Source organism: Micropterus dolomieu, linkage group LG04, assembly GCF_021292245.1.
Source record: "Micropterus dolomieu isolate WLL.071019.BEF.003 ecotype Adirondacks linkage group LG04, ASM2129224v1, whole genome shotgun sequence".
Lineage (NCBI taxonomy): Eukaryota > Metazoa > Chordata > Actinopteri > Centrarchiformes > Centrarchidae > Micropterus > Micropterus dolomieu.
In genome coordinates this window covers 31042708-31054631 of record NC_060153.1, presented here as the reverse complement: position 1 = coordinate 31054631, position 11924 = coordinate 31042708, and the positions used below count along the sequence as shown (strand labels likewise).

The 11924-nt window shown below is 44.2% G+C and overlaps 1 long non-coding RNA gene across 1 annotated transcript in view; it reads left to right on the top strand.

Annotated features, from left to right (window-relative positions):
- Nucleotides 1-4703: 4703 nt before the first annotated feature.
- Nucleotides 4704-11924, top strand: part of LOC123969954 — a 23899-nt gene continuing 16678 nt past the window's right edge. The window contains exon 1 of the long non-coding RNA XR_006824831.1: nucleotides 4704-4810. This is a non-coding gene — a long non-coding RNA (uncharacterized LOC123969954). The remainder of the gene's footprint in view (nucleotides 4811-11924) is intronic.

Below are 11924 nucleotides of genomic sequence, written 5' to 3'. Positions count from 1 at the left end.
ATAGCGTTGTCTGTTAAATCTGCATCACAGAGGTTGTGATTGACCATCTGGGCTCTCTGCAGCTCCACAGGTAAAGATAAAAATGGAGTGGTCACACTTTTTCCTAGCACTTTCACCCAGTATACCCCCACAAAACTCCCAGCACTGTCTAAACTGGTGTCTGTTGCTCAGTGTTGTAGCTATGTTTAAAAAATATCTGCAGTTATGGGCATCCATTTTAAAATATTGGTGCTTGGCCTCAAATCTCAAGCACCATAGCAAACGCAGGGACCCATACATTTGTATCAGTCTTGAATAATCAATTAAGTTTGGAGTAATAACATCCCCAAAGACATCTTTCATTTCTGTCAGGAACTTTTGAACGCATACATTTAACAAAAAAAGATTCTCTCCTCACCTTTGGAGCCAACAATCTCAGTAATCTCTCGACACAACAGAAAAACATGCCAATATTTACAATCAGGTGGCACGTTGAAAAAAGGCAAAAGCTTGAAAGGCACCACTTCTGAGAAGCAGATCGGTAGTTACGTATTGTAACTCTTAATTCTATGAGTATAGGGGTAAAAGCATATTGCTGGCGGGGCCACAGGGGCTGCGCAAAGGCGTCCGCTCCAGGGCAGGGGACGTCCCATGAGCTCAGTGAGAACCACAGGGCACACTGAGCGTTCTTTCTGTTGGTGAACAGATCTACCTCTGCTACCTCTGCTCTACGCTGTTCCTGAGCCAGATCTGGGGGGAAGGCACCACTCGTCTGTGCGAGGGCCCCCTTTCAACATTATGTCCACCCCTCTGTTCCACACACCAAGGATGTACTCCGTTCTGAGCGCAACTGCCCTGGCGGTTTATGCAGGAAGCTGTAGCCTTGTTGTCTGTGCAGACCAGCACGTGCTCGTCCCGCAGCAGAGGGGCAAAATGCTGGACCACCTTCTACACCGTGAGGAGCTCCAGCACGTTTTTGTGGAGAGGTGTGTGAGCCCACCACAGACCACCCACCACCTGAGAGAGGCAGGTCCTACCCCAGCCAAAAAGTGAGGCGTCTGTGAAGACCATGATATGGGACTTGACGGGTAGGGTCCCACCAATAGGCTAGATCCGAACCTACAGACAGAGGGACGGCAACCATTCGCTGCTTCTGTCTCACCGGGCGACAAGCAGGCGGATAAACCACAAACAAGTTGTAGGTCAGTTGTACTGGTACCGGGCGCTCCAGAAGGAGAACGCAGGAACTTCCTGTGTTCTGGGATGACGGGAACGTGAAAAAAAACTGCAGCCTGTGCCCTCAGCAGATCAGGCTGTTCATCTCTCCATCGAGCAAGACACGATCCACTCCGAATATTGCTCTGAAATCGGCCGTACCTGCCCCGGTGGCCATGAAGAGAAGCCACTCCGCTGCCCCTGCCGCCGTCGCAGGTAAGGGAGAAACCCCTCCGCGAGGGGGGGCGAGGGGAAAGAAAATGTGCAGCTTTGCATCAAGCCCAGGTTGCTAGTTAGCCGTCTGGCTAACACGCAGCTTGCTCACACAATGTGGGGAAGTGAGAAACAGAGGTTACAATCTCAAAACGGCTGTTCTGTGCAACACTAAGGTCATGCAGTTTGAAAGAAACACATTTCACCCCAACATCACTGTCGCCTGCTGTGTGTAATGTTTACGGCACACACAATGCCGTACATCACATATCTGGATGCAGGAAGAGGAACTGCGTCTGTAATGCCGTGATCACCCACTAGCCCTCCTCGTCCTGAACTGCAAAATTAACCGCCCGGCGCTGCCTCTCCTCGGGGGAAAGAAGGGTGCAGAGTGGGCAGCGTGAGCCGGGGGTAAGCACTCGGCCAGTGTGCTCCGGTCTGACGCACACCTCGCATAGGGGATGGAGTTCCCCTGGCAGGACGGAGCCAGTGTCACGAACACTGCTCATCCATACGGATGTAGCGGTGTCCCGCCCCGCTCTGGCCGACGTTAGCTGGTCTATCTTCTGCTCTTTAGACAGCTCAGCTGAAGAAAAATGGGAGCCAGTGGCCAGGTCTCACCATTGTATGTACACAGGGTAAGGCTCACCCAATAACCTTAGAGGGCGAAGCCTATACAAAGTAGAACCGGAGGTTGCCACTAGGGGGAGGCCTGCTGCTTGTGTTAGCCCTGCTCTGTCTGCAGCTGTACTGTTAAAGTGCGCTTATACAGCTGTAGGGCTCTCTCCTCCGTCCCCTTCGCATTGCCTTACGCAAGAGAGTCGCACGACGCGGAGTCGCGATAGTCTATCAGTGTTGAGATTGTCCGTACGTCACCGACGGCTTCAGAGCGATGTGTGGAGAGGGCCGGGCAGAGCGGGGGATTGAAAATCTGCTGGCCGGCTGAGAGCTGCTAAACCTTTGGACAAATAAACACCCGTAGTCGGACTGGATTATGCTCTAACAACTACACTGTTTAATCACAGGAGGAGCTCGGAGTAAACTGCTGTTATTAAATTACCTTTTTACTTAAGTTTTTGGGATTTCTTCACTGGAGCTTCTCAGCAACTAGCTTCTGTGCACATCCGGTTCCAGCGTAGTTAGCTCTGTCGGACTACGACTTCATATTTATATAAAAACCGGACAAAACTGGACATTACTTGGAGAAAAGAAAGCGAGGAGGTTGAACTACCTGCTGAGTTCAGAAAATATGTGTCTGTAACTTTATTCCAGCTATCATTGTACTTTACTGTGACCAAGTTAGCATAGCGTAGCCCTGATCAAGCCAAACTCCATTCAGAAAACAAACATTTTAGAAGTTGCTGTCCTGCTGACAGACCTGACAAAGCATGAATTCATATGTTTAACAAATCTGCATCATGTTGTGGTGATTTCGGCATCAGTTTAATCCGTTTATTGATATTTAATCACAGCAAAATGTTTACTTCATACAGTTGTAGTAATGGCAAGTTGTGTTTATTCACATTATTGCAAATCACATTCTCGCTTTGTGTGTGAACACTTGCAATGATTGTACTCGTGCGAGGAAAGCGTTGCGAGGAGAAAATTTGCGTTTGGTCTGAATGCCGCATGAGAGGGCGAAGCCTATACAAAATAGAACGTTAGTTACGTATTGTAATTATTGTAACTAAACTCAACTGAAAAAGTTGAGCCCAAGATGAGGGAAACTCTGGGTTTTCGGTTACAGAGAGCGAGATCAGAGAAACTCTAGGTCTGTAACCCCGGCAATTTATGCTGTGAACCTGACCTGCTCGAGATGAGGTTTACTTCCAACTAACGCTGAGTTTCTCTCTGACTCCTCCCCTCCTGCGGAGCTTGAAGCAGCTGTCTGACATTTCCTCATTCAGACTGTCGATATCAAAGCACATGTTGGAACACAGTTGCGTCTTTAGAAACATCGAAATCACGGTTAAACAGGCTGTTTATTTTCACCCAACCATGATCATGAACATGACGCTTTTATGATCAATGTCATTGATGTATGGACAGAGTTATCTTTGGACATCGTAAATTTATCTACAGCACAGAATAAAATCTATAAACTACACTGTCCTTTATAACACAGTGACTCTGTGGACATTAAGGCAGCTGTCAGGTTGGCAACAGTTAGCACAATCTATCCGGGCCCTGATCCTATGAGTATAGGCGCAGCCCTCTAAGCTATGGGCCTCACTGGCTCTCTTAGTGGCTGAAGAAGCTATCTGGCATGACTTGCAGGTCTCATGGCTACTTATACACAGGGTGGTTGTTGCCTATCCCTCTGGTGGGCGTTGACAAAGCTCACCCTAGGGATAAACCCACTGGTGATCTGGAGTTATGGTATGTAACTAATGCTCCTCTCACTTATATATGGTAAGTGTCATGTCAGCTTTGTTTACAGCAAGATTCTATGTCACCTGAAATATGCATATGCCTTGTCAGTAAGACTATAATCTCCTACCTTATGTTCTCATTTAATGTCTTTAACTTTATTTGACCAATTATCCCCAGTTATTTAATTAATCACCACATTGCCTGCAATACAAAAAATATGTCAATATTGTGTTTACAGCCTGTTGCCATGCCCTCAACTTACCAAAACGTATGTGACCACTAATATGAACATCCATCTTCCTTTGCTCTGAAAGGGGGGAAAAAATCACCTGCAGGAGGGAAGAGCGTAAATAAAGAACCAAATGTCAGAGGAGGCTGGGCGCTTTGATAAGTGGAGATACTCACCACACTACATGCACCATGTAAAGATAAGAATATCAGCGTAAAATGTAAGTTGTATCTAGACAACAATCAGTTGTTTGCAGCTGCAAATTCCACTGGCAATATGTGAACGTGCTTTATCAGAAAACACGCCACATTGAAGTGTCAAAAGAACCTCCTCCTGTTATGGATAATGGGGTGAATATCTCGTCCCCAACTGAACTAGCAAAGATCAGTTATTGGTCATCTGTGCATTAACACGGCGAGACATGTAGTATACGCTGTGTAATGGAGGAAATGCTGCTTGGTAGAATCACAATCATGAAGTTTAAGAGAACCTTAACGAGATGGAAGTGATAACAACTAAAGAAGAACTCTCTCTCCTCTCATGTAGAAACAAACAAATAACTTTTAAAGATCTGGTGTGTGTTGAGATCTGAACTTTTATCACGCACTGTGTCTCAAGACCATCTCCTCAAAACTGTTTTTTCTAATGTTTTATGCTAAGGTTTCAGTTTTGCACTCATTTTTTGGGTTAACAGTGAATAACTGAGGAAGTCCAAGGCTGAACAAAGAAAAGACTGACCCCTACAGAAACATCATCCACAGAATCCCCCTCCCACCCCTCCAAAAAAGACACTACAATCAGGTATGTATGCATTTGAGTGTGTGTGTGTGTGTGTATGCATTTGTGAATCCCTGTATGCACTATGCGTGAGTCCCTGTGTGTGGCCTGCTTCTTATTCAAAGTGACATTTTAAGCCGTTTAGTTGTCACTCAGCAGCGCAGCGGCACAGTGTTGATGACCACCCCTCCATGGGGGTTTTGGTACGACCCACTGGAGCTTTGCTTGTTAATAAGGGTCCTGCCATGTCCGGTGGGTAGGGGGGGATGACAGGATAAGTGGCTATCCCAGCGGGAGTGACACAGCTGAATAAGTCCAGAGTCTCTGATGTGATGTCTAATAAGATTTTAAAGGGGTGAAAAAAAGCAGTGTGGAAGCAGAAAGCCAGTTAACTGCAAGTCATTTGAAGATCTTTTTGAAGTTTTCTGCAGTGAGAGAGAATCAATCACACTTCTGAACTTCCTCAACCTGAGATTAAATTCAAGCAAGTTTTGTCTGTTATCTGGGGAGCTAAAGATAACACATGAAAACATACCAGTACTATTGCTGTCTCTTTTGTAGAGACCTGGCAGAGCTAAAGCCATTCAGGGTTTCAGCTTATGGTTCACTATTATGTTGGAAAATGAAAGTGATTTCAAGCATGAGGACAAACATTTTTGCTTTTTGTGCGTAGCATAAAGGGAACTACAACTTCATCTCATTATACAACCCTGTGCTCTAAAATGATAAATCCATCTACCTTGTACCTTGTACACACTCGTACAGACCCACAGACAATTATCACCAGACTCTGCAGTTCCTCTCAGCTCTACTGAGCCTTTTAATGCTTTAGCTCATTGTTTTTGTCAAGTCATAGTGGAGGTATATAAAACATATTGGAACCTGGAGGAATGGGAAAAAAGATTACAATAAGTAAATACATTCCAAGAATCCACTGACAAATGGAATATTCAGAAACAAACCGCATGAAACCAATCTGCAATCTGCCTAGGTGCTGCCCAGAGCATTAAAAAGCACCGCACAGCAACACAGTGAGTGAGAGCAGTCCGGAACAAACATTAACAAACACCATGCAAGGAGAAGCTTGGAAAAATATTATTTTATATTTCAGTCTGTAAGAATATTTGTAGCTGTGCTTGACATTTTGTGAACAAATGAAAAACATTTGTACAAATAATTAAAAAAGGTTTTCCTAAAACAAAGGTTTGCAGTTACACAGGATGCATGAACATTTGACCAGCACAGGATCAAATATGTGAGATATTCTAGACCTTGGGTTACTTTACAAATGTATACCTACATCATTATCAGCTGAGCAGAGTCTCACATACAGTTTTGGAGAGTCCCTGGCTGTCACCTTTGGCTTACTGTAGCTCAGCAATTGACCCTGTCATGACCTGAGGAAACCTGTGTCAAAGTAAAGCTCTCACAGTTTTATTTTATATTATAATTATGTTTACATTGAGTTGTCTAAAAAGCTACTATAGATTCAAAATTCAAATCCATGGTTATGACACCTTAACAAAAGACCCTGTTTCCACCAGAGAGAGGGAAGCTCATCCCGAACCTTGCAGCTGTATATTTGTTTCATATGCTGTAATGAAGGGCCCTTCATTCAGCTGTGAGAGTGACTAGTAGAGTGCACTCAGCGACAGAGAGGGAGTGGGGAGGATCCGGTTTGAGAAAGGCCCATGTCTTCTGTCTATCAATGACTGGCTGATTAGCATCAGGTGCGGAGTGCCACTTAATGTTGCCCTAATGTGAACCATTTGTCTGCAGTTCTTACAAAAACGTGTTCGGAGCCCGAGTTATTGTGCTAACACCTCTAGCACAGGAGCTTTGGACCCAACAGGGACCCTGTCCAAGAAAACCATGTCAGTATTCCCTGTCAACAAACTGTCCTTCGTTGGTCTGAGAGGCTGTGTTTGGTCTTGCTGCTTGTCTGAATCTGTGAGATAACCACGTCCCCTTCATTTGAATATAACAGATGGAAATAAAAAGAGCTGAAAAATAAATGTGGCATTATGAAATAAAAGTCCCCTGAAATAAATAATAGTGAGAAATGTTGCCATACCTCATCCCTCTCTCTCCTGGCCTCATCCCTTCGCTCTCCTAAAAGGTTAATCCCTGCTTAAGATGTTGGGGGTTCTTCAGGTACATTTAAAGCTGCTGTATGTAGCTTTTCAATGAAATGACTTATTAATAGATCAAATTCTTACTTCCTTTTGTCTGTTTTCTTTGTTGCTTGCAACAACAATAATAATAATAATAATCCTTATTTGTAGAGCACTTTTCAAAAACAAGTTACAAAGTGCTTTAACAAGTGTAAAGAATAATACAAAAAAAAAACAAGATAAGAGCATGAAAAATTAATATAAAATTAGTAAAATACAATAAAATAAAAGGGATAAACAACCACAATTCTGCTTCTTATGTCCACTAACACCACAAAACAAGCGGTTCCCAGCACAACACCGAGTCCAACATAAAGTCCATGTAAGGACAAAAACCAACAAGTTTTATGTGCTGAAGCCGGGGGCGGAGCTAGACTCTCAGCACAGTGGGGGGCGGAGCATCATCACGGGGGCCATCTGCTACCAAGTAATTTAAACCAAGTTTACATGACCCCGGACTCACTCCGAAAGTCCACTGAGTCTGTCTGCGTTGCTGCTGCTGGAGCTGATCGCAGCCATTCTAGTAAATGTTTGTGCTCACACTAGAAACGCTTCAGCGTGTCCAAGAAGCGTTCCAGCGTCAAGCAGCACAGAGCAGATGAACCGGGCAGGAAGTCAGTCACAGAAATGGCAGAGAATCCGGTCAGTTTTCAAAATAAAATACCCGGTACAGACTTCCGATAGTATATCAACAATAGTTGATATATTGATAGTAGAAGCAAAAAAGCAAGCACTAATCACCAAATCAACTATTAAAAACAAGTTTAATTAAAAAGATTAACATGGGGCATGCTACAGGCTCCGCTGCTGAAATGCTTCTGAGAGGCTTCCAGTGGAAGTTGATGCCGTAAAAAAACCGCTGCGTACACACTACGTCCGTCCCTCAGAATTCCCATGATGCATGAGAATCATCAAGGGTGAAGGGAAGTACCGCTGTTGTTCATCCGTGTCCACAACAATCAACTGAGATAAAATTCATGGCCCCCTACCAGCCGGGCCCTAGGTCGGCCTCCCCCATGCACCCACACTACTTCCACTTATGGCTATAGCCCATCTGACCAAACGAGATTCAGATGATGTCAGGTGAAAACAGTCAACATCAGAAAGGCACCAAGCAATTGCTATTGTTATCTGGTGCAAAGTATTATTGCTTTCCACATTACTTCACCAACTAATGCAACCCATATTACTATCCTGTGTTGATCCAAAGTGTTGATTTTAGCTTGCAAGAAAGGATAACCTATAGTGATGCAAGGCAGGGCAGCCAGCTAAAGCTGCGTTCACACCGAAAGCAAATTTAATATTCGCCTCGCTTTACTCGCGCGAGTTTGACCGCTGGACATTTTGAGTGTTCACACACACGTGTTTTAAGCGAATACACAGCCCGCAGATACTACAGCTATATGAACACAAAGTAAACCCTTGGCTGTGATTTAATTGCAATAAACGGATCAAATTGATGCCAAAATAACTACAATATGATGCCGTTTTGTTAGACATATGAATTCATACTTTGTCAGGTCTGTCAGCAAGTCAGCAGGACGACAACTTTTAAAATACGTTTTTTCTGAATGGAGTTCGGATCAATCAGGGCTATGCTATGCAAACCTGTTCACAGTAAAGTACAACGACAGCTGGAATAAAGTTAGACATACATTTTCTAAACTCACCAGGTAGTTCAACTTCCTCGCTTTCTTTTCTCCAAGTAATGTCCAGTTTTGTGCAGTTTTATATAAAAATAGTAGTAGTAGTAGTTGTCAGAACAGAATTCAGACTACTACGGGTGATTATTTGTCTGAAAGCTGCAGCGCTACTCCCTGCACACTACCCCGTTCTATAGCAGCTCCCCGTCGGCCAGTGGATTGTCATTACACCGCTTGCATGGTCCTCTCCAAACAACCATCCTGTAAAATGTGGGTGCGAGCGTTTCCCAGAATTGTAGATTGATAAGAGAATAGATTCCTGGGATTAGTTTCCATAAATATTGCGTCCATAGTCCGGCGTCAAAGTCCACTGGAAGCATCTCAGAAGCGTTTCAGCAGCAGAGCGTGCAGCCTGCCCCACATTATTGACTTGTTAGTAATTTGTCATTTTCGTGCTTCCGCAACGGCAACCACGGCGCAGCCTTAACGCGCCACAGCTGTAATCAGTGGATTTTAGACATAACTACTACAACTGCCGCAAGCGGTCATTTTGACTGCTAGATTCCAAGTTAGACTAAACTAAACAAAATATAGTTGTCAATGACTTTTTTTCTCCCTGACGAAAACGAGACAAAGACGAGACGGCGACAATGTGCTATCTGGTCTAGGACTTGAATTGGAGTTGAATTTATTTCAGGATAATCCCTTGAGATGTATCATCTCATTTTGCATATATGTGTAGGATGCAGCATATATGTATATACAGACACAAAAGTTAACCACACAGTACATATACAAAAACATAAACACAATACAAACACAGACAAAACAATAACTCAATCACCTGCCCTTACCCCCACAATTAACATAGCACAAAATAACTTGGTGTTATTATAGTACATCAATGAATTTGGCCCATCTGTGATGCCCCCTCCTGTGTGCACGGAGCTCAAAACTCACACATTCTTCTGCGGCTTTCCCTGGTAGATGGTGAATGTTTCGTCAGCACATTTCAGCACCTTTATGCTAAACAGCTCCTCTTGCTCTTTCGCGAAGGGAGGCAACTCACACTTTGTTTTCCCCAGGGTGCCAACCAGGCTCGTCTTCTTTGCCTGTAAGGCGGTGCACAGTTTAAGAGACGTAAAGAAGTTATCCGTTGTGACATTTCTTCCTTTCCCCAGGAATGGCTCCGCCGGCCTCAGCACCACACTCTCTCGCACCCTGTGCGCCCCGGATATATAGCAGGGCTATGAAGGCGTTTAGTTCAGCCACTGTCACGTCCCATGAGCTGTCACAATGGTGTCGATATACCTCAGCCACAGTGCAGTCCCTGATATGCTTCAGCATGCCATCATCAAATACACACAATAAAGCTCTGAGAGCATCTTCGATGTTGAGCTTGGCGTGCGCTACGGGGCCAGCAGCTTCAGTCAGGACATTTTGGCTCTGCCTTCTCCCTGGACGTTCAGTTGACTGAAGGACCGTCCACACCATCCCATCCTTCCCCTTTTCCACAGCCGTCTCTGGCTGAGATGGCTCTAAGGGCTGGCTGAGCACTCCAGTTGGTTTAAGAGTAGGTAGGACTACTGGTTCAGGAGGGCCTATTACAGTAATAATAGCATAATAATAATAGCACAATACATTTACATTTACTCATTTGGCAGACGCTTTAATCCAAAGCGACTTACATTTGAGGAACAACATACAAGCATCAACAGAGCATCAAATACAGATCTACAACTGACAATACATACTAGTAAGAGATCACAGTACATATCACATCAATGGGGTAAATACCTAGGGAAGGAAGTAAGAGTTAACAAAAGGTGCAATCAAAACAAAAAAGTGCAATCAATACAAGATAATTGTAAGGGGATAGAAGAAGAAGAGCACAGGAAGTTAGAGGTGTTAGTGGAAGAGTTTTCAAGAGCTTCTTGAAGTTAGAGAGGGACGCTGCTGCGTTCTGAACCATTTTTAAGTGTTTCACCACACAATAATAATACTAATAATAGGACCAGCAGAACTAGAGAACAGCCCATGCAGCATAACACAGCACAGCGCAGGACAGGGCATGTTCTTCACGGTGTCAGCCGGGAGCTTCAGCTGATTTTGGATGAAGCGGTTTACTGTCTCCTCTTGGACTTCGTCCGCCTGTTTTCCCTCATGCAGTGAGCTTGGAGATTTATGATATTCAATCTATTTCTCTGAGTTTCTCTAATGTTTTTATGTTCTACGGAGACCAGTGTCATTCCCTCGCTGAGGGATTTTATTGAACCTCTGAGGATCTTGTTTTCCGCGGCAAGCGCAACCGTCTGGCTGAACTCCAGGGATTCCCGCTGAGCTTGAAACTCTTTGTGGAGAACTTCAACCAGAAATAATCGGGCATCAAAGCCGGACAGTTTCTTGTCTATTGAGTCCAGGATATCTGTGAAATCACCGCCTTGTGAGGAAACTGCTCCAGGTGAGTCTTTAGTGCAATTTCTCTTGGGGTTCCCCATGACCACTTGGTGAAAACACTGGTCAATATAAACTTCAAGGTCCTCCAAACACTCGTCTTCGAGGTCCTTCAGAGTGATAGGATTGTTTTCATTTTTATTACTTTAACTTTGGCTTAAATTGGCAGATTGTCTGTTTTTATGAAGTGTTTGTTTCGCTGCACGCCGCCATGTTTGAATTGTACAAAGTCTCACAAGATTACACAAATGTCATCTCACCTGTCGTTTCATCTCACGTAACGTTCAATTGAGATTTATTGATGGCTTATGATACTCAGGTAAGCAGCTTCTCCACTGTCTCAGTCGCTGTAACTAACATTGATCCACATAATATACAACAGGCTACACTAACAAAACGGCGACAAAAACACAGAGGAAGACCCATCCACTAACGTTACAGTAAAGTTTCTTACCTCGGTTTAACTGTTATAAAGTGTAGCAACAATCTCATTCATAATATTCAGTCCAGCTCACTAACCGTTTAATTATCATCCAGAGGTATCACGTCGGCTAAATGCAGTAAATGTAACCTTATCATGTAACGAGCATGGATTAGTTCAACCTCAAGCTGATAAAACTATTACTGTAATGTTGCAGTGGGAGTTTACCTGAGTTTCCAGCATGTTGCGTGAAGCTGTCTCCCTGTCTATCTAGAGCCGCTGTCACACGGCAGTATTGTGCCAATATGCGGCTCGCTGCGCTGCATGAGCCGGGAATGTTGAAGTAACAGAGCCTGAACATGTCTGGAGAAAAGCCACAGACAGCATGCCAGTGTTTCCGCGTTTATCTGGGATTTCTGCATGAAAGCGGTTGTGTTTCGGATTAT